Source organism: Bos grunniens, chromosome 14, assembly GCF_055505025.1.
Source record: "Bos grunniens cultivar Pamir isolate PY7600 chromosome 14, Bosgru_T2T1.0, whole genome shotgun sequence".
Lineage (NCBI taxonomy): Eukaryota > Metazoa > Chordata > Mammalia > Artiodactyla > Bovidae > Bos > Bos grunniens.
The window spans coordinates 70,889,142-70,910,566 of record NC_141178.1 but is presented as its reverse complement, the minus strand read 5'-3'; the positions used below and the strand labels follow the sequence as shown (position 1 = coordinate 70,910,566).

The 21,425-nt window shown below is 43.0% G+C and overlaps 1 long non-coding RNA gene across 2 annotated transcripts; it reads left to right on the top strand.

The window, feature by feature from the left end:
• Positions 1-635: 635 nt before the first annotated feature.
• Positions 636-13,769, top strand: LOC147359659 (uncharacterized). 2 transcript variants are annotated; one of them, XR_015141129.1, is made up of 2 exons: positions 636-2,608; positions 13,314-13,769. It is a non-coding gene; the product is annotated as an uncharacterized LOC147359659 (long non-coding RNA). The 2 variants fall into 2 exon arrangements; XR_015141128.1 differs by having other exon boundaries at positions 2,370-2,444.
• The last annotated feature ends 7,656 nt before the right edge of the window (positions 13,770-21,425 follow it).

The window sequence follows — 21,425 nt, the reverse complement described above, 5'->3', positions numbered from 1 at the left end:
TTCCCCCTCCTTCCAAAAGTGAAAAAAAAATTCGGGACAGGGAGGGCTCGCCTATGTCATGCTTGTGTTTGAGATAAATTATTACCCGTTGAGTTTGCTGCTCGGCGTTCGATTGTTAAAAGAGTAGTAACTTCCTCCAAATCAGGCACAAGGCACAAGTCGGTTTTAAGGACTGCAAATTCCTCCAGCCTCCAGGTCTTTGCCGAAAACGCGAGTGACCAATCCCTAGCCAGGGTTTTGCTGCAAAGCGTCTTTCCCTGCCCCCTCCCAGAGCTGCACCCGCGCCCCAGGTTTGCGAAAGTTAAAGTAAGTGTGCCCTCTACTGGCAGCCTAGGTCGCTGCGTCCGGATGCCAGCTGAGGGCTGGCGGGTCGGGTGGGGGCAGGGGCGTCCGGGAGCACCGGGCTGAGGAAGGGGCGGTTCCTTAAATTGAGTTTCCAGCCGCCGTTTTATGATTCCTTCAGGCCAACTGCAGAGAGGTGGAAAGAAGAGGAATCACTGGAGAGAAGAGTGGTTCAGAGGCGGCTGTCCAACTGCATAAGAGGTGGTGAAAATTAACCCATAGCTACACGGTCAGGCTTCCTAGGTGGCTAAGTGGTGAATCTGCTTTCCAATGCGGGAGACGCAGGAGATGCAGGTTCTATCCCTGAGTCGAGAAGATCCCCTGAAGGCGGCAATGGCAACCCATTCCAGTATTCTTGCCTGAAGAAATCCCGTGGACAGAGGAGCCTGGCAGGTTATCATCCATGGGGTCGCAGAGTAGGACATGACTGAGCAACTGAGCACGCAGGCACTTACAGACAACGAACATCACCCTATAGAGAGCTGATTCCATTTATGGGAAACGGTGAAATAATTAACAAGTATACACATGAAAAATATTCCAGCAAAATTCTAAAGCAGCAAAACACGCATTAGACCACACACCGTGGAAACCAGTCATCTAGCCACCAAGTTTTAGAGAAAGACGTTAGATTTATTGGGGAAGTGGAGGCAAAGGGAAAGGTGAGGAGTTAGTTTTGCTTACTGCTTTATTTAAATGAAAAAAAAAATTGGTGAAGAGCCAGATGTTTTCATAACGATGAAGGGGGGGCATTTGGGATTCCACTGGGAAAAAAGTGTAAAGGATCATTTTAATAAAAAGCTTTCATATCAAAACAACTGAGCGATAAAGGTGGAAGTAAATGAGCAGGAAATTTACATAGCATGTTTAATGAGTGTGAATATTTCAGATAGGTCTCTGTGACCAGAAGGATGCTTGACAGTGTCTTATCACCTGATAGATCCTCAGGAAACGTGACAGCAGGAACTCCTTCCTGGAAGAGGTCTCTTGGGCTGTTTTCCTAGGAATCTGAATGACTGAATGGAGCCTGAATGACTGCTCTCTACTGTGGCAAGAAACACACACACACACACACACACACAAATTCAAAACCAATAAATCAAGCAACAACAATAAAAGTAGGTCTAGTTTGACCTCAGATGGTAGTTTCTGAAAGTTGCTAAAGATGGCTGTTATACCTGTCTTAAGGTCTGACTACCAAACCATGCCAGCCATGTGTAGGTGATGTGAACCCCAAGCAGAGATGCTGTTGGTGGGTTCAGGACTCAGCCTTCTCTCCCAGGCTAGTAGTATCAACTGTGGTGTTATTTTCAAGTAGCAGCCTGGAGTTTTGTGCTTCCAAATAAGGTAGGGGCCATCCCATTTCACAGCCGAAGAAATGGAAAGCCATGTCTCAGCAAGGCTTGTCTTAAGGGACCTCTCTATCTTTCTTTTAGTAATTTTAAAGAGCCATTTGACCTAGAAGAGACATTTTCTGGGTTGAGAAATGGCAAGGGAATTTAAAACTAATAATATCTTTCGAGATGACCCAAGAGATGCACGTTACTGTAAAATAAAAGTTATAAATAGAAAAATAACAGAACTTAGAATAAAACATAAAGAGTTTCTGATCCTGATCACCCGGAAATAGCTGATGAAGTTTGTCTTTTAAGAAAGGTTTTTAAGGGACAGCCTCGGTCTTTCTACTTCCTTTTGGAAGTCGGTGCAAGGTGTCTATTAAATGAACATTTCTGGTTTGCTGGTCTAAGGACACTCCCAAGCTGAGCATCTCCTTCCTTTCTGGGGTGCTGCTGGGTTTCTAAGAAGAGACAGATCGCCCAAACGGCAGCTCTGTTTTCACCCACAGGGTAGGGACTCCAGGTCCAGTATGATTGCCTCATGGAAGAGAACATTGTGTTACTGCAGGAAACATGTTTTTGTTTTTTTTTCCTTCAGGATGGTATAACTGGAAGTGATTCGATCTCTGCATATTCTTACAATGACAGTCATGTATCAGTTTTATAGGAAAAATGAAGTACAGAAAGAATGAGCAATTTGACCACTCTTTCTCCTTTCTTTGCAGGCACAGGATGGTGAGATTCAGAATGTGTGACTTGTATAAGGTAACACCAGTCTCCTCCCCTTCTTTGAATATCTCTCCCCCTCCAGCCCACCCTGAGAAACTTTCCTATGGATCTTCGATAGACAAGAGCAGTGGAAAGAAACTGGATGTGGCTGATCAAAAAGCTAGCTGCAACCTGGAGATGAGACAGAAAGCCCCTCAAAGGTGATTGGGATGCTATTTCAAAACCCTTTTAGGGACTTCCCTGGCAGTCCAGTGGTTAGGACTCTGTGTGTCCAATGCAGGGGGCCTGGGTTCAGTGCCTGGTTTGGGGAACTAAGATCCCACATGCTTTGTGGCCAAAATCAATAAGTAACTGACTTTAAAAAAGAAAGAAAGAAAAACCCTTCAAGTCATTGAGGACTGTCAAGGAAAGGGTCGGGGGAGAATGATAAATACATACATAGCTCCAGCAGAAAGATCATTTGGAAAGGACTGTTAGATTAAAACCAAGCTAGCCAGGGAATGTTAAAAGAAGGGAAAGTCTGACGAGCATTTTAATGCCAACCTTTTTCCCAGTGAGAGAAGTACAGGAAAGCTCTCCAACAGACAAGCAAATAAAATCCAGCATCATTAATTCATAGGAATGATATCAAAAAAAGCAGTGAAGAAAAGCTTTGTGCCTTTTTAAAAATGCATGTTTTTGAATGTTGTTTCTCTCCCCCCACTCTTGCTTCTAGCATACTGCATACATTAAAGAAGCTGAGGAAGAAAAAAAAAATTAGCAAGTGTTTTTAACATAAAGCTCTAGAGCCTATGTTTTCTCTGTCGCGTTAAGTACGTTCAGTTGCCTGTCTTACCCACGGACCTTAGATCCTGGCAGAGGGTCTGAGTTGGACTCGGTAAACCCTGGTCTCCTCTCCAGCTTGGCATTCTTCTTTTGCTCCCTAGTCCTTCGCTGTAATCTTGCCTCGCTTTGTAGCTGCTAGAATAGACAAATGGTTCCTTTGTTTAGCCTCTTCAAAGGCTCCGTTTATTGTTCCGTAAGTGCCAAACCCAAGCCAATCTCAGAAGTTTCCACACTTTCGCTCACTTGGCCTGTCTTCGCCATGGTCCTTTTGGGCAACATCTGTCTCCAGGATGGACCCTAGCTGGGTTGGAGGTGGGGAGATGACTGAAATGGAGACTCACTGGGTAGAAACTTCTACTTTTCAATCTTTGACCTTCATTTGGAAGCCAGGGGCATGGGAGACTACTCCTTGGACAGGCTTGTGGCAATCCCAAACCAAGGCTTTTGGACTTTGTGCGAATAGCTCACCCTTGGTTGCTCATATTTTTAAATTCTGTTCCTTCTGTTACTACTTTTAAATGGATTTTGTGACAGAAGGGAATTTCTTGAAAGTACCTGGTGCCCTTGGATCACCTCGGCCCTTTCCCATTTTCTTAACTTTGCTGCTGCCAGGGAAACTGATGGCTTTAGAAGATGACTGCTTCTTTGGTAATCAGTGGTTTTTGACTGAAGGTGATTTTGCCCTCAGGGGACATTTGAAAATGCCTAGAGACGTTCAGGCTCCTCCATGGGGTCGCTAGAGTCGGACACGACTGGGCAACTTCACTTTCACTTTTCACTTTCATGCAATGGAGAAGGAAATGGCAACCCACTCCAGTGTTCTTGCCTGGAGAATCCCAGGGACGGGGGAGCCTGGTGGACTGCCGTCTATGGGGTTGCACAGAGTCAGACACGACTGAAGTGACTTAGCAGCAGCAGCAGCAGAGACGTTCAGGGGTTGTTACCAAGGAGTGTTCCTACTAGCATACACTGGGTAGAGGTCAGGGATGCTGCTAAATGTCCAACAGTACCCAGGACAGCCCCCCAACAGAACAGTGTCAGCCCTGATATGTCAGAGTGAGAATCCCAGTGTGACTCCTTCTCCTGACATTAACATATCCAGCTGCTTCTTCCATTTCCACCGTTGACTCTTCTTTATCCTCTACCCACTACAGGTCGCTCCTAGACTTGGCTTGCAGTGGATTCCAAATGGTTCTGAGGGTCCCCTTCCATTTAACCTTGTGCACTGATTCATTCATTGCTAAATCTGGCAAATCCCATGACTTCTCGGAATCTCACTACTTTTCTCATCTGTAAAGCAGGACTACTGTCCTCATAGTGTCTCTCTCTCTCTCTCTTTTTAATTGGAGGATAATTGCTTTGCAATATTGTGGTGGTCTCTGCTGTACATCAATGAGAATTAGTCATAATTGTATATATACTCCCTCCCTCTCGAGCCTCCTCCTCCCCATTCCACCCCTCTAGATGTCACAGAGGGCCAGGCTGGCCTCCCTGTGCCATGCAGCAACTTCCTAATAGTTATCTGTGTTACACATGGTAACGTATGTATGTCAATGCTACTTTCTCAATTTGTTCTAACCTCTCCTTCCCCTGCTGTGTCCACAAGTCAGTTCTGTATGTCTGTGTCTCCATTTCTTCTCTGTAAATAAGTTCATCAGCTATTTTTTTTTAGATTCCATATATATGCATTAGTATACAGTATTTGTTTTTCTCTTTCTGACTTCAGTCTGTAACAAGCTCTCAGTTCATCCACCTCACTACAGTTGACTCACATTCATTCCTTTTAATGGCTAAGTAATATTCCATTGTATATATGTACCATGACTTATTTATCCATTCATCTGTCGATGGATATCTAGGCTGCTTCCATGTCCTGGCTATTGTACATAGGATAGCATCTTTCTTATTGAGGACATTATAAAGATTAAATGAGATAATGCATTTGATACAGAACCTGGTACTTGGACTGGAGTAGGAAATGGCAACCCACTCTAATATCTTTTCCTGGAAATTTCTATGGACAGAGGGACCTGGCAGGCTATAGTCCATGGGGTCACAAAGAGTCAGACTCTATTGAACACACACACACATGCACACTAATTCTTGGCCTATGGTCAGTAAATGCTTGCAATTGTTAGAATTTTCAGAGAAAATTATGGATTGAGTTATTTTAAGTTTAATGTATTAGTATGTCATAGTGCTTCCCAGAGAGTTCCATGACATTTCTCGCCTCTATCACCTCATCAAGCCTGAAAAATTGTGGATGAGTACACGTGTGACATTGGACAGATGAGACCTGGAGGGGGTGTCTCTTCTCCCAGAGAGATTACATAATGTTTGATGACTAATTCCTAACCCACCCCTCGCCTGTCTCCATCTGCTGTAAGACTGACTGACTATTCCAACTCTAAGCTATTTCATAGATCCCTTCATCCAGAAACAGCAAAATTCTGGAAGATCTGCAAGGTCGAATTATGCATTGTTCTTAATTAATACAAATTCAGGCATTCTGTTAGAATTACCCTCCTTTGACTGAATTCATATACTGTCTAGTAACTGACCATCAGTGTGGGCCTGCCAACCCCTGAGTGAATTCCTGGCTGAACAAAGCTTCTGCTGAAATCTACATCTATTTTCTTGCCCTGGTGAACTGACAGGGACATTGGAAAAACTATTCCTTTAGAGCATAGACTGACACCCTGATTGAAAGCTCTTTCCAACTTCGAATACACATTTCCTTCATCATGTTTTAGATCAAGGGGTGCAAACTAGAATGCTTCCAGGGCCCCAACAGGGAATGTAGATGAGGAAGCCTGAAGGGAGTGGTGAGGACTGCGACAGACGGGAGAACATTTGTCTGTATGCAGCTGGCAGTTGCTACTCGGCATCTGTGGGTTGTTGTCCTTCAATATGGGCCCATTGGTGCCAACGCTTCCAATTTTTCAGGGAAGGTGGAATTTCAGGGAAGGTGGAATACCAAATGCTGGCAACTCAGTTGAAAAATTATGCTGTGCTGTGCTTAGTTGCTCCGTCGCATCCGATTCTTTGCGACCCCATGGACTGTAGCCCGCCAGGCTCCTCTGTCCATGGGGATTCTCCAGGCAAGAATACTGGAGTGGGTTGTCATGCCCTTCTCTAGGGCTTCCTCCAGACATGGGAATCGAATTGGGGGTCTTCTGCCTTGCAGGCAGAGTCTTTACCAGCTGAGCCACCAGGGAAGATTATATATAGAAGCGAAACCCGTTTGTGGGGTAGATTCAGCACTCAGTCTGCCTGTCTGAGATCTCTGCTTTTACATGTTAATAAGCCACCTAAAGAATGTTCCTCTTCTGATAATATTTCCCCTCCCACTGAAAGTCTTTTTATTTTATTTATTTATTTTTTGGTTATGCTGGGTCTTTGTTGCGCCATAGGCTTTTCTCTAGTTGCATGGGACACTCTCTAGTTGTGGTGTGTGGGCTCCTTGGCATGTGAGATCCTCCCGGACCAGGGATCGAACTCATGTCTCCTGCATTGGCAGGCAGATTCTTTATCACTGAGCCACCAAGGAAGTTCCCCTTGAGAGTCTTAACTGTCCATGCTTTTATGGTAAGAAATCTAACAGTTTACTGCTTTTATGGATTTTTGTGATTCCAGGCCCAGAAATTTCTGGGGTTAGGAGGGACTAACCCACCAAGAAAGCCTCCGCGTTGCCATTTGCAGAGTCTGTGGTCTCCAGGGCCTAGCACACTGCCTGGTGCATTTTTTTTGGCTGTTACTCATAGTGCTGTTATGAACACTCATGTACAAGTTATTGTTTTTATTTTTCTGTTTGCCTGAACCAGGTCTTAGCTGAAGCATATGGGATCTAGTTCCTCAGCCAGTAATTGAACCTGGGCCCCTTGCATTTGGGAGCATGGAGTCTTAAGCCCTGGACCATCAGGGAAGTCCTGTAAATGTTTATTGAATGAGTGCTATCAGAGGGAGCTCCCAAGAGGAAGACATATGCAGCCCAGCCCAGTTTTAATCCAAAGAGAGCCATCTGAGAATTCTTCCTTGCTTCAGTTCCACCGATGGGTGGGTCTTGTTCACATTCCTTGAGGATAGTCGAAGCCTGGAGATGGTTGAGGAGGAGGATGAAGACAGAAGCCATCCAGATAAGCAGAACTGGACTCGGTGACCAACAAACAAAAAGGGTAAAATAAAAACGAAACCAGAATTCACAACCGCTTAAAACAGCGCCCCCTGCAGGTCCTTTTCCTCACAAGTCTATAATCAAACCCAAAGGAAATTCTTACCAGAATCCAGCAGAAGAAAGGAGGTGTGCGAACACGGTTATTGGTGCTGGGCAGGGAGAAGCTTATTGTGTCTGGCTTTTCACAGGGAAAAGTTAAGATCCTTCACTGGGTATGAAGTCAACTTAACTGGTAGTAGTGTGGTAGTTCACAAAAGTGGACTAGCATAGAATGTATCCAAGCTATCAAAGAGTATTACCAAGTATGGTTTTATGAATCTCCCCTTCTCTCTGTACGAACTTGGTTATGATATGAAATGCACTGCATCTCTTTTGTTGTTGTTCAGTCACTAACGTGTCTGATGCTCTGCAACCCCATGGACTCCAGTGCGCCAGGTTCCCCTGTCCTTCACTATCTCCTGGAGCTTACTCAGATTTATGTTCATTGAGTTGGTGACGCTATCTAACTATCTCATCTTCTGCCGCCCCCTTATCCTTTTGCCTTCAATATTTCCCAGCATCAAGGTCTTTTCTAATGAGTTGGGTCTTCACATCAGATTGCAAAGTATTTGAGCTTCAGCTTCAGCATCAGTCCTTCTAATGAATATTCAGGGTTGATTTCCTTTAGGATTGACTGGTTTGATCTTCTAGCAGTCCAAGGGACTCTGAAGAGTCTTTCCAGCACCACAATTTGGAAGCATCAATTCTTTGGCACTCAGCCTTCTTTATGGTCCAACTCTCAAATCCATACATGACTACTGGAAAAACCATAGATTTGATTATATAGATGTTTGTCGGCAAAGTGATGTCTCTGCCTTTTAATACGCTGTCTAGGTATGCCATAGCTTTCCTTCCAGGGATCAAGTGTCTTTTAATTTCATGACTGCTGACTCCATCCGCATCTCTAACTATGTATTAAAAATGTTAGAAAGTCACTGCATTATCCCATTATGTCTCCACAGTAATCCTATGAGGTGCAGATTAATATTCCATTTTACGGATGGGGAAAATTAACGCCTCGGAGGGACTTATTCAAACTCACACAGTGAGTGGTAGAGGTGGCGTTCAGCATCCAAACCCTTTTGATGCCACAGTCTTGGCTTCATCTGTTCCACCACAAGCCTCAGTCAGCCCTGATGCCCAGTGCTTGCCATGTCTCTGCTGCTGCTGGCCAGGGCCAGTTTTCTCTGGGAAATGCTAGTGGGATCAAATTGAGCACTTGGCTTCTCATGGCTACCCTTACATATGTACACCCTTTTATATATACCCATTATATCCTGGTGTATAATTGCCAAGGAGGCAAGAAGAGCATGAGTGTCAAGACAGTGGACACAGAGAAATGGACAATCTTTGCCCTCCAAGAGGCTTAGTTTTCTCTCTGCTGAAAAATGTCGGGAGACAGCTAATATGTATGTTTGGGAAGTAGATTTTTCTGTTGGTGAGGGGGTGAGGGCGGTGGTGGTATACAGAGGAGAGACTACACTGTGGCTGTCCTGGGAATCCCTGTAAGTCCGGGTTCAAACATCACGCTGACTGGGTTTGGAGGCTTTGAGAAATGACTTCAATGAACAGAGCCTCAGTGCCCCCATCTGTAGGAAATCATAACAAGCGTAACCTCCCCCAGAGTTGTCCTGAAGGTTAGCTGAGAATACCAGCTGTCTTAAAAAACCATAGGTGTTTTGGGTATCATTACTGTCTTGGGGATTTTGTTTTCATTTTAGTATTCTGGAATTAAGAACTGTTTTTTGGTTTTTTTTTTGCGTTTAATTACATGGATTAAAAGTCTTGTTCTCTTCAGAAAAATATAAGAATTAAAAAAATATATAGTTGAAAAGGTAGAGATGATTTTTATAACTCTGCACAAGCTAAAAAAAAAAGGAAGACGAAAAATGCAGTGATATAGTCTTTAAAAAAAGGTGTCTTGTTATTAGGATTAGCAGAATTCTTTATCTCACAGCTTCCGGTTTCTTCATTTTTTTTTTCCCTCCACAATGAAGTGCTCTTGCTTGCCTTGGGGGCTGATGCAAGGGTTCTATGAGGGCATGCATAGTAATTTCCAAGCTATGTTGCCTGAGCTGGCATTTTGGTAGGTGTCTATATGTAGTAGGTCTTATTATTATTATTATTGCCATGCTGCACGGCTTGGGGGATCTCGCTTTCCTGACCAGGGATTGAACCTGGGTCACAGCAGAGAAAGCACTGAATTGTAACCACTAGACCACCAGGGAACGTAGTCTCATTATTGAGGGTGAAGCAGAGGCTGGGCAACCCTGCTCGTCACTTTCTGCTTGCACGTCCAGGCAGTCACTGCCCCCTGCCTCCAGCCTGCAAATTAAAGTGGACTCCTCCCTGTAACCTCAACATCAATGCCCTCAGAAACTCTTGCGGCCCACCTGCAGCCATCTTGGAATTCTCACCCTCGCTGGGTCTCTACCGGGAGGGATGTGGGGGAGGCAGTTGACGTTGGACACTGGCCAGGGGACTTCACAGGCCCAACAAAGAATTTTTTAAAGGGGTGGAATTGGTAATAGGCAGAGGGGAATTCCGCGGATAAATAATAATTTATGCAAGGAATGCCATCTGCTTCTCTGTCGAAGCATTAGTGCATAATTGCTGGCTCAATTCCCTTCCTCTTCCCTGCCCTTTACCTTTCAACTCCTTAAATAATTATATTGACACCTCCCTGGGCTGACTGGGTGGGAGGAGAGGCAGAAGGCATCCTGCTTGGATGCTTGTTGCCTCCACTGTGCCATAAAACTGAAATAATTAACTGTAATGCTCTAAAGGATTGAACACTAAATAAGAACATATTGAAGTTCTGGCCAGTATATCTGAATGTTGTGCTGGAAATTAATGAAAACCGGCTTCACTGCAGATGCAAGTGTTAGTGGCTCAGTCGTGTCCGACTTTGCGGTCCCATGGACTGTAGCCCACCAGGCTCCTCTGTCCATGGGATTTTGCAGGCAAGAATACCTGAGTGGGTTTCCTGCTCCAGGGGATGGATCTTCCCGACCCAGGGATCAAACCCTGGTCTCCTGCATTGCAGGAAGACTCTTTACCATCTGAGCCACCAGGGAAGCCCTACTGGAGATATAGGATTGTACATTAAATTTGGTCTTTGAATAAAAACTCTGTTGTAGGATTCTCTAATTGGATTAGGAATCAAAAGCTATGTGCCCCCAATCCCTCTCCACGCTACTGTACTCTAACTTTGGCATCTACCAGGATGTTTAGAAACTATTTATGTATGAATTCTGTCTCTCTAGCCTGGATAGGTTTTGGCAGAGGAAGTGAGGAATAAACCAGAGTTTAGGAGGAGGGAAGTGCACAGGGGACAATTTTGGGAATCATGCTAAAGTACTGTCAGCAGAGACAACAAAGCAACTTGAAGACTGAAATTTTCCTGCTGCTATGTCGACTCAAGTTTAAGTTTTGACCTTCTCAGTGTTTATAACATTTTAAGGTAGGTGCCGATACTTGGGCTTCCCAAGTGGCTCAGTGGTAAAGAATCCACCTGCCAATGCAGGAGTCGAAGGAGATGTGGGCTTGATCCCTGGGTGGAGAAGATCTCCTGGAAGAGGAAATGGCAACCCACTCCAGAATTCTTGCTTGGGAAATCCCATGGACAGAGCAGCCTGTGGGCTACAGGCCATGGGGTCATAAAGAGTTGCACATAACTGAGCACGCAGGTATGCATGCCAGTACTTAGAAGTCAATAGGTTTCACATAAAAATCTGAAAGTCTGCCTTCCCTTGAAAAGTCAGCTCTGGTAATTTTGGGCCTAGATTCCCATGTGGATGGAGGTGAGAAGCAATCAGCTTTCCATTTTGACTCAGTCTCCACCACTCCTTTATGCTGGGCACCTTCACTTTATGACCTTTTTCTGTCTTCTGCATGTTTTTTGTAAGCCTTTGAATTTATGACCCCGATTCAGAAAATTTCCTGGTTGATTCACAGTTGTCATTATAAGGAAAAGTTTCATCCAGAGAAAAGAGATATTTATTGAATAGTGATGATATTAGCCAACATTAAGCACACACTATGTGCCCATTGGTCTGACCCTATTTTTTATAACAACTTTATTGAGATAAAAATCACATATCATACAATTCATCTGTTTAAAGTGCATGGTTCAAGGAATTCGCTGGTGGTCCAGTGGTTAAAGCCCATTCACTGCCGACGGTGCAGGTTCAGTCCCTGGTCAGGGAACTAAGATCCTGCAAGCTGTGAGATAGCAGCCAAAAAAAAAAAAAAAAAAAGCATGGTTCAGTGTTTTTTTCCTATATTCAGTTATGCAGCTATCACCACAATCAACTCTAGAACATTTTTATCACCCTCAAAAGCAACCCTATACCTGTTGGCAATTACTCTCCATTTCCCATCAACACTCCGGTCTTGAGCATCAAGTACTCTTTCTATCTCCATGAGTATGTATATTTTTGCCATTTCGTGTTCATCGTATCAGACTACATGTGGTCCTCTGTGACAGCCTCTTTCATTTAGCATAATATTTTCAAGATTCATGTCGTGGCATTTATTGATTACATTTCTATTTAATTAATTTATTTTTATTAATGAATGCTATTCCATGGTATGGATATATCACATCTCTGTTATCTCTTCATCCATTGGGTTGTTGATGGACATTTGGGTTGTTTCCACTTCTTCCTATTGTGAGTAATGTTGCCATGAACATTCCTCTGCACATTTTTGTGTAGATGTAGGTTTTCATTTCTCTTGGGGGTGGGAATGCTGGATTATATGGTAACTCTATGTTTAACCATTTGAGGAAATTGCAAATTGTTTTCCCAAGTGGCTGCACCATTTTTTATTCCTACTGGCAGTGTGCTGAGCTGCAATGGTTCAGTCAGTAAAGAATCTGCCTGCAATGCAGGAGACCAGGGTCCAATCCCTGGGTCAGGATATGGCAACCCACTCCAATATTCTTGCCTGGGAAATCCCATGGACAGAGGAGCCTGGTGGGCTACAGTCCATGAGGTCACAAAGAGTAGGACACAACTTGCCCCGCCCCTGCCCCCAGTGCCCCCACCAGCAGTGTATGAGGGTTCTGATTTCTCCATATTCTCACCAACCCTTGTTGTTATCTGTCTTTTTTTATTATAGTCATGTTAGTTGGTGTGAAATGGTGTCTCACTGTGGTTTTGATTTGCATTTCCCTGATGGCGAGTAATATTGAGCATCTTTTCATGTGCTTGTTGGCCATTTGCCAGCCCTATTTTAAGGAATCCTCAGCCCCATGACAACTGCAGGTGACAAGTGCTATTACTGCTCCTTTCCCCATGACATGCCAAGCTCAGACTGATTTGCCAGTGTCTTTTCAGCAGATGGGCTTCCTGATTGCTCAGCTGGTAAAGAATCTTCCTGCAATGAGGGAGACCTGGGTTGGGAAGATGCCCTGGAGAAGGGAAAGGCTACCCACTCCAGTATTCTGGCCTGGAGAATTCCATGGACTATACAGTCCATAGGGTTGCAAAGAGTCAGACACGACTGAGTGATTTTCACTTTCAGCAGATATTAATCCTTATTACATACAAAGAAATTTTAGCTCCTGGTTCTGGACAGTACAGCAAATCTAAAACAAAGACTTTGATATGTTGTTAGCACTCAGTAGCCAGCGCCTCAAAAACGTTTATTTGTTATGTTTTTCCTGACTCAGAACCTCTGCACGTGCTGTTTCCTCTTCTTTGAGTAGTCCTTTTCCCTGGCTAACTTCTAGATTCTCTGAGAGGCTTCCCTGATCCTCCAGTCTAAATCTGAACACTTATCCACTCTCACAGCACTCTGAACCATTACTGTGACAGCATTCATTCATTAGTGTCTTTATATTTTCTCATCTTTCTTTTAAGCAAAAGATCACACCAGTCAATCCTAAAGGAAATCAATCCTGAATATTCATTGGAAGGACTGATGATGAAGCTGAAGCTCCAATACTTTGGCTACCTGATGCGAAGAACTGACTCATTGGAAAAGACCCTGATACTGGGAAAGATTGAAGGCAGGAGGAGAAGGGGATGACAGAAGATGAGATGGCTGGATGACATCACAGATTCAATGGACATGAGTTTGAGCAAGCTCTGGGAGATGGTGAAGGACAGGGAAGCTTCCTGTGCTGCAGTCCATGGTGTCACAAAGAGTTGGACACAACTGAGCAACTGAAAAACAACAATATATGTACATTTGTATTCTGCCTTTCCCCCCATTTCATGTGATATTACAAAAATTGTCAACTTAATTGAAAGTATCATTTTAAATGGCTACAAAGTATTCTATGAGGTCATTATAAAGTAGCTCATTTAACCATTTCCTTTTTTTTTTTTTTTAAGTCTTTATATGGTTTCATTGCTTTTGCTATGGTAAATAACACTGACATGAACATCTTGGGGCACAAAGATTTTTTTCTGTGTTTAGGATTATTTCCTTAGCATAGAGTCTCAGAAGTGAAATTATTGAGTCAGAGGCATTGAAGGCCCTTGATGTCTATTGCTAAAGTACTAGCCCGGAGAAGATACTGCAGTGATTTAGACTGCCCTCAATATATATAACAGTGTCAGCACTGGGTGTATTATGATTCTAAGAAAAGCTTTGCCTGAATCTGCATTTCTTTGATTAACAGTGGGGACAAATCTAATAATTATACAAACAATGGTAGCATGTCTTAATTGATATGCCAATTAAAAAAAAGCAGATATTACATTATTGGTGCATTTTCCTGCAGGAGCCCAAGAAAGACAGAATGAGGGCATTTTCTGGTGAGGATAGGATAATCAGGTGTCCTGAACAGCCTCAATAAAACAGCTGATAAGGGGATTTGCAGATAAGGCAGAAGGACATATGGCTGGACTATTACTCTGTAGCTCATATTCTACGCCTTATCAGAATAGAGAGGCCTACTCCCCTGTGAATGATGGCTACATTGGACAGTGCAAGGAAAAAATCCACACACTGCAGGTGACAGAGCTGCTGGAGGCATGTGTGATGGCACTTAAGATGGAAAATGCTGCGATTGGAGAAGCCTTAGTGAACTCTGGGAGGTTAAGAGTCTTCAAATGTTTTGTTTTAGTTTGATTTACCTGGGGAATATTTGGGGGCTTCCTAGGTGGTGCTAGTGGCAGAGAACCCACTTGCCAATGCAGGAGACAGGAGATGTGGGTTTGATCCCTGGTTCAGGAAGATCCCCTAGAGAAGGACATAGCAACCAACTCCAGTATTGTTGCATGGAGAATCCCATGGACAGGGAGAAACCTGGTTGGCTACAGTCCATAGAATTGCAGAGTTGCACACAACTGAAGCAACTTAGCATGCACACATGGGGAATATTTTATTTCTCTGTGATACCTCAACAGGGAACCTAAGCTGGGGAGTGGGAGGAGGAAGCAGGAGGCCCATTTGGTCCACTCCCTCATTCACAAAGAGTATTTGGCCCTTGTCTCCAGATGAGGTTATAAATGCAATTTCAGAGACACACTGAAAGGGTGGAGAGCATATTTCCATCTTTAGACTTTCTTCCAAGTACTGACATGTACTCAGCACTTAGACCTCACAGCAACCCCACCAGAGGCATATCATCATTCTTGTTTCCACCTTGCAGAAGAGGTGACTGCAGCATGAGGAGGTTCAATCATCAGCCTAGGATCAAACAGTTAGTAAGCAATGAAGCAGGGATTCAAACTCAGGCAGTGTGAAGAGGGCAGAATGGAGACTTTCAAATTGGAGAGCAAAAGAGACTTCTCTGGGGATCCAGTGGCTAAGACTCTCTGTACAAGGGGACTGGGTTCCATCCCTGGTCAGGGAACTAGATCCCACAGGCTGCAACTAAGTGTTTGCATTCTGTAACTAAAGACTCTGCACACAGCAGTGAAGATCCCACATGGTGCAACAATGCAACCAGATAAATAAATACAATATACATTATAAAAAAACTGGAGAGCAAAAATCATGATTAAGTCACTGGGAAAATGTGGTCTATTTTTTTTTCTTCTGAATTTTTTTCTTCTTTTATTTTGTATTGGGTTATAGCCAATTAACAACACTGTAATAGTTTCAGGTGAACAGCAAAGGGTCTCAGCGATACCTATATGTGTATCCATTCTTTTGTGGTAGATTTCCTGACTAAAAAAAAAAGGGTGAGTTTTCATTGAAAACAGATGAGCCAACCTTGGCTTCCTGAAAGATATCAATTAAATCAGTTGAAATAGGATAAGTAAAGTAATGCTCAAAATTCTCCAAGCCAGGCTTCAGCAATACGTGAACCGTGAACTTCCACATGTTCAAGCTGGTTTTAGACCAAATTGCCAACATCTGCTGGATCATGGAAAAAGCAAGAGAGTTCCAGAAAAACGTCTATTTCTGCTTTATTGACTATGCCAAAGCCTTTGACTGTGTGGATCACAATAAACTGTGGAAAATTCTGAAAGGGATGGGAATACCAGACCACCTGACTTGCCTCTTGAGAAATTTGCATGCAGGTCAGAAAGCAACAGTTAGAACTGGACATAGAACAATAGACTGGTTCCAAATAGGAAAAGGAGTATGTCAAGGCTGTATATTGTCACCCTGATTATTTAACTTATATGCAGAGTACATCATGAGAAACACTGGACTAGAAGAAGCACAAGCTTCTTCTTATATTTTCTCATTTTCTCAAATCAAGATTTCTGGGAGAAATATCAATAACCTCAGATATGCAGATGACACCACCCTTATGGCAGAAAATGAAGAGGAACTAAAAAGCCTCTGGATGAAAGTGAAAGAGGAGAGTGAAAAAGTTGGCTTAAAGCTCAACATTCAGAAAACAAAGATCATGACATCTGGTCCCTTCACTTCATGGGAAATAGATGGGGAAACAGTGGAAACAGTGTCAGACTTTCTTGTTTGGGGCTCCAAAATCATTGCAGATGGTGACTGCAGCCATGAAATTAAAAGACGCTTATTCCTTGGAAGAAAAGTTATGACCAACCTAGATAACATATTCAAAAGCAGAGACATTACTTTGCCAACAAAGGTCCGTCTAGTCAAGGCTATGGTTTTTCCAGTGGTCATGTATGGATGTGAGAGTTGGACTGTGAAGAAAGCTGAGCACCGAAGAATTGATGCTTTTGAACTGTGGTGTTGGAGAAGACTCTTGAGATTCCCTTGGACTGCAAGGAGATCCAACCAGTCAATTCTGAAGGAGATCAGCCCTGGATTTCTTTGGAAGGAATGATGCTAAACCTGAAACTCCAGTACTTTGGCCACCTCATGCGAAGAGTTGACTCATTGGAAAAGACTCTGATGCTGGGAGGGATTGAGGGCAGGAGGAGAAGGGAATGCCAGAGGATGAGATGGCTGGATGGCATCACTGACTTCGATGGACATTGAGTCTGAGTGAACTCCAGAAATTGGTGATGGACAGGGAGGCCTGGAATGCTGCGATTCATGGGGTCGTAAGGAGTCGGACACGACTGAGCGACTGAACTGAACTGAACTGAACTGAAATAGGATATAAGGGAAGATCAACAGACCCACACATAGGCTTTTGAGGGCCAAGGTCTGAAGAAAGAATTGGGACATTCCTATCAATTATCCATTTCCTTGTATATTCTCATATTCATAACCCATGAAGTGGGCAGAGAGTGGTTCTAACCATGAGTGGTTAGAGAAAAGAAGCCCCTGGGTTCAAATCCTGCTGTCCCTGCTCTGTAAATCTGAACTAAAAATTTCTGAGCCTCAGCCCTCTTGTCTTTAAAATGGGGATTGTATCAGTACTTACCTTATAGTATTCTTAGAAGAAATAAGTCAGATTCTGCATATAATGTGCTTCTACTGCCTAGCACATCATAAATACTCAATAAATGTTAGCTGTTAATATTTAGTCATTCTTTCTTTCAACAAATATTTGCTTAGCCTCACCTGTACTCTATGGGATTGGTAGAGATGTCTTGGATGACCCAGGAAGGGGATAAGATAAAATTCTGAGGTCAAAGGTTTTAACTACAAAGCCTCTTGCTGTGAAATGTGTTGACTGGTGAGAATTTTTGAGAGATAGGACTGCAGAACTTATCTAACGTGTAGAGATAGATCAGGAGAAAGGGGGACCCAGGGTCCACTGGGAACAGGCTAGGATGCACCCAGACGTAAGGCCTTTCAGCATGGATTGTGAATTGTGTTCCTTTAGGCCGTCTAGGATCAACAAAACAAAACAAGACAAGACAAAACAAAATCTAGTGCTTTTCTGCTGCTCAGGATCAAAGTAGGGATCTCTGTCTCAGAGAGCAGTGTTTAGACTTTGTCCCTGGGGAACTGGCTAGAGCTGAGTTGAATGAGATGGAAAGAGTTTGGACCATAAAACAAGGTGCCTGAGTTAGCAGATTAGCTTCTGTGAATAAATCATCTGGATATTACATCAGAGCTCAAACAAACGTTCAGTGTCTTGAAACTGACACTTTAAATTACCCTGGAAAAAGAAAGAGGAAAAGAATTGAATGGAGACCAGGGAGCCCATCAAAACCTTTTTAAAACTCCAGATAAGGCAAAATATTTAAAAATTTTATTTTTGTTGAAGTATAATTGGTTTGCAATGTTGTGTTAGTTTCAAATATAAAGCAAAGTGATTCAGTTTTACATATATCTATTTAGTGTTTTTCAGCTTTTTTCCCCCTTATAGGTTAATTACAAAATATTGAGTATGGTTCTCAGTGCAATACAATAGGTCCTTGTTGGTTATCTATTTTATATATAATAGTGCATATATGTTAATTCCCAAATCCTAATTTATCCTCCACGCCCCTCCCCCCTTTGGTAACCATAAGTTTGTTTTCTGTGTCTTTGGATCTGTTTCTGTTTCGTATATAAGTTTATTTATATTGCTCTCTCTCTCTTTTTTTTTTAATTCCCCATGAAAGTGATATCATATGATATTTGTCTTTCTTCACTTAGTACGATAATCTCTAGGTTCATCCATCTTGCTGCAAATGGCATTATTTCATTCTTTTTATGGCATTCATTCATTCTTTTATGACTGAGTCATATTCCATTACTCAGTAATACTTTGTAAAAATTTGGGGCTTGGAACTAAAATGATCATATAACCAGCTGTCACTCATGTAGCATTTCTTTGGAAGGAATGATGCTAAAGCTGAAATTCCAGTACTTTGGCCACCTCATGCAAAGAGTTGACTCATTGGAAAAGACTCTGATGCTGGGAGGGATTGGGGGCAGGAGGAGAAGGGAATGACAGAGGATGAGATGGCTGGATGGCATTACCGACCCGATGGATGTGAGTTTGAGTGAATTCTGGGAGATGGTGATGGACAGAGAGGCCTGGTGTGCTGTGATTCATGGGGTCGCAAAGAGTTGGACACGACTGAGAGACTGAACTGAACTGAACTAAGTCAGATGAATCTATTTAATGCATCAGCAGTCTTATTCCCAGCTCTGCCCAGATCCTCTGCAAGCTCTTGATCTGCCAACCCAGCCTCTCTTTTGCAAAATAACACTTTGTGTCTTATTGCCTCATAATGTCCTTGTCACAGGCAATCCTGGGCAGAGAAACACTTTGAATTTCTCATGTTTCCAGTTAGCCTTGTGGACAAGTCCCTTGGTCTCCCTCGGCTTACTTTTTTGCATCTGTGCAATAAAAGCATTGGGCTAGCCACGCAGTGGACTAGCTCCTTTCTCAGCTCTGCAAGTGTAGGGTTTTGCATCTTTACACCTCTCCTGGTTCCTCCGTGGTGACAGAGAGACACTGACATCAGTGGGGGTGGATGGGAAGCTGCAAATGCTTCCATTTGAGCTTTGGGGTTGAATCATGTTGGTAATTTCAAAGTCTTATTATCTTACTCCCTAGTGTTTGCTTCTAAATAAATGTAGTTCTTCGGGGAAGGGGTGTTGGAATAACAGTGTTGGTAATAGTTCCACTGGGGAAAGTGAAGAGTATTTGGAGTTTTTAATGTAGAACCTTGAAGTGACCAAATGCTGCTCAGAGTTTGTCCCTGGGGCACCCCAGTCTTCATCAAGGACTCTACTATGTTTGGAACAGAGCCTGTAGTTAGGTGGGGGCTGGGTGATGAAGGATCACATAGCTGGGGTGGAGACAATAACTGTAGTTGTCAGCTTGGGCTTGGGGTCCAACAGCCTGATTCTAAGCCTCCATAGCCTTCTCTCACTTCATAGCAATGTGACAAGCTCTGCATTCCTCATTCTCCATAAAGCAAGAATGGTAGCACCTCTCAAATGGGTGTCTTAACCTGAGGTCTGGTGTCTAGTTAACTATTGTTCAATTCAAACTCTACAGAGGATGATCTGGTTTTTCAAGAGACCCGGCAGAACCAGAAGCTGCTCTGAGTTGCCCTTTCTGGCAGAGCTGTGATGTGTCTGTGCTTGAAAATTCTTCAATGAGAACTGCATCTGATGTTTTCCTCACCTACAGTCAAGCCCATGCTGAAAAGAGGGATGTAGGTGGGGCCAGACACTGCATTATATAAAGTTTATCCTTATAACAACACTTTACCATTGTTACTCTTATCCCTATATTTTAAAGGAGGACACTGAGTTGCAGAGAGGTAAAATTTGGCAAAGATGACAGAGTCATAGGTGGAAGAGCTGGGATTCAGATTTATGTCTGCAATGTCTGTGTTCTTCTGCTTATGCCAGGAGTCCTAATGGGAATTGCTAAAGCTGGATCTCCCCACTCCGAGACTCTATTTACCAATGGCTGCAAACAAATGACAAGAAACTGTTTCGCTGAACTTTTCTTGACCATACATAAGTGCTTTAAGGATCAAGAAGAATGAGGTAAAATGACACCACATGTAAGACGGGTTGTAGAAATGACAGGAATTAATGCGTTTGCACTACGCTGGTGCAGCTCCTAGTCAAGAGATAATGTATATTTCTTCTCCTATGGATCTAGGCTGGCCCTATTACCTGCTTTAGCCATTAAAACAAGGTGGAGTTGATGGCATGCCACTTTCATCTCTAGGTCTCAAGAAGTTTTGTTTATTCTGTCTTGGACACCTGCCAACATGCCATGAAGACAAACTCAGGCTAACTCAGGCTATGGTGCTGGAGAATGGGAGATTAGATGGAACAGAACCAAGATGCCTCGGCCCAAAGCGAGAGAAGCCCTAGAGGCAGAGCTGCCTTCTTTAGCTACAGTGGACTGTATGCATGACTGAATCCAGCCAATACTAGAAGAACCACTAAGCTGAGCCCAGCCTAAACGGCCTACCCATGCAATTGTGCACTAAATGAATGGCTGTTGTTTGAACACATTACATTTTTGAAATAGCCTTTTTATTCTGGAACAATTACAAATTTTTGAAAGAGTTGAAAAGGTAATATGCCTGTCACCTAGCTTCAATTTCCCCTAATATTACCATCTTATATATTATTGTGGTACATTTGTGAAAACTGACACCAACATTGGCATATCACTATGAACAGAACTGTTGATATCATGTAGATCTTGCAAGTTTTTCCACTAATCTCCCTTTTCTACTCTAGGGTTCAAAACAAGACTCCAAAATTCGTTGTGTTAATGTATTTCCTTAGTCGCCTCCAATCTGTGACAGTTTCTCAGTCTTCCTAGTTTTCATGACTTGAGATTTAGAGGGGGTACTAGTTGGGAGTTTTGTAGATGGTATGTCAATTTGGATTTGTCTGATTTTTTTTTTTTTTCACGATTAGACTGGGGCTATGGATTTTTTAAAATACTGCAGAAGTGAGTTGTTCTTATCATGAGATCCGCTTGACAACACTGATAATGTTAACCTTGATACTTGGTTAAAGGAGTGTTTGCCAGGTTTCTCCACCATAAAGTTACTCTTTTTTTTCCTAAGGCACTATATTTTTGTCTGGTTTGTATGCAGCAGTAGGTAGCTGTTATATATTACTGCCTTGTCCCACTCATGGCTCTCTAAATCTGACTCTTCCAATCTATGTCCTGGACTGTTTTCCAACTTTAGTCCTTTGGTCAATAA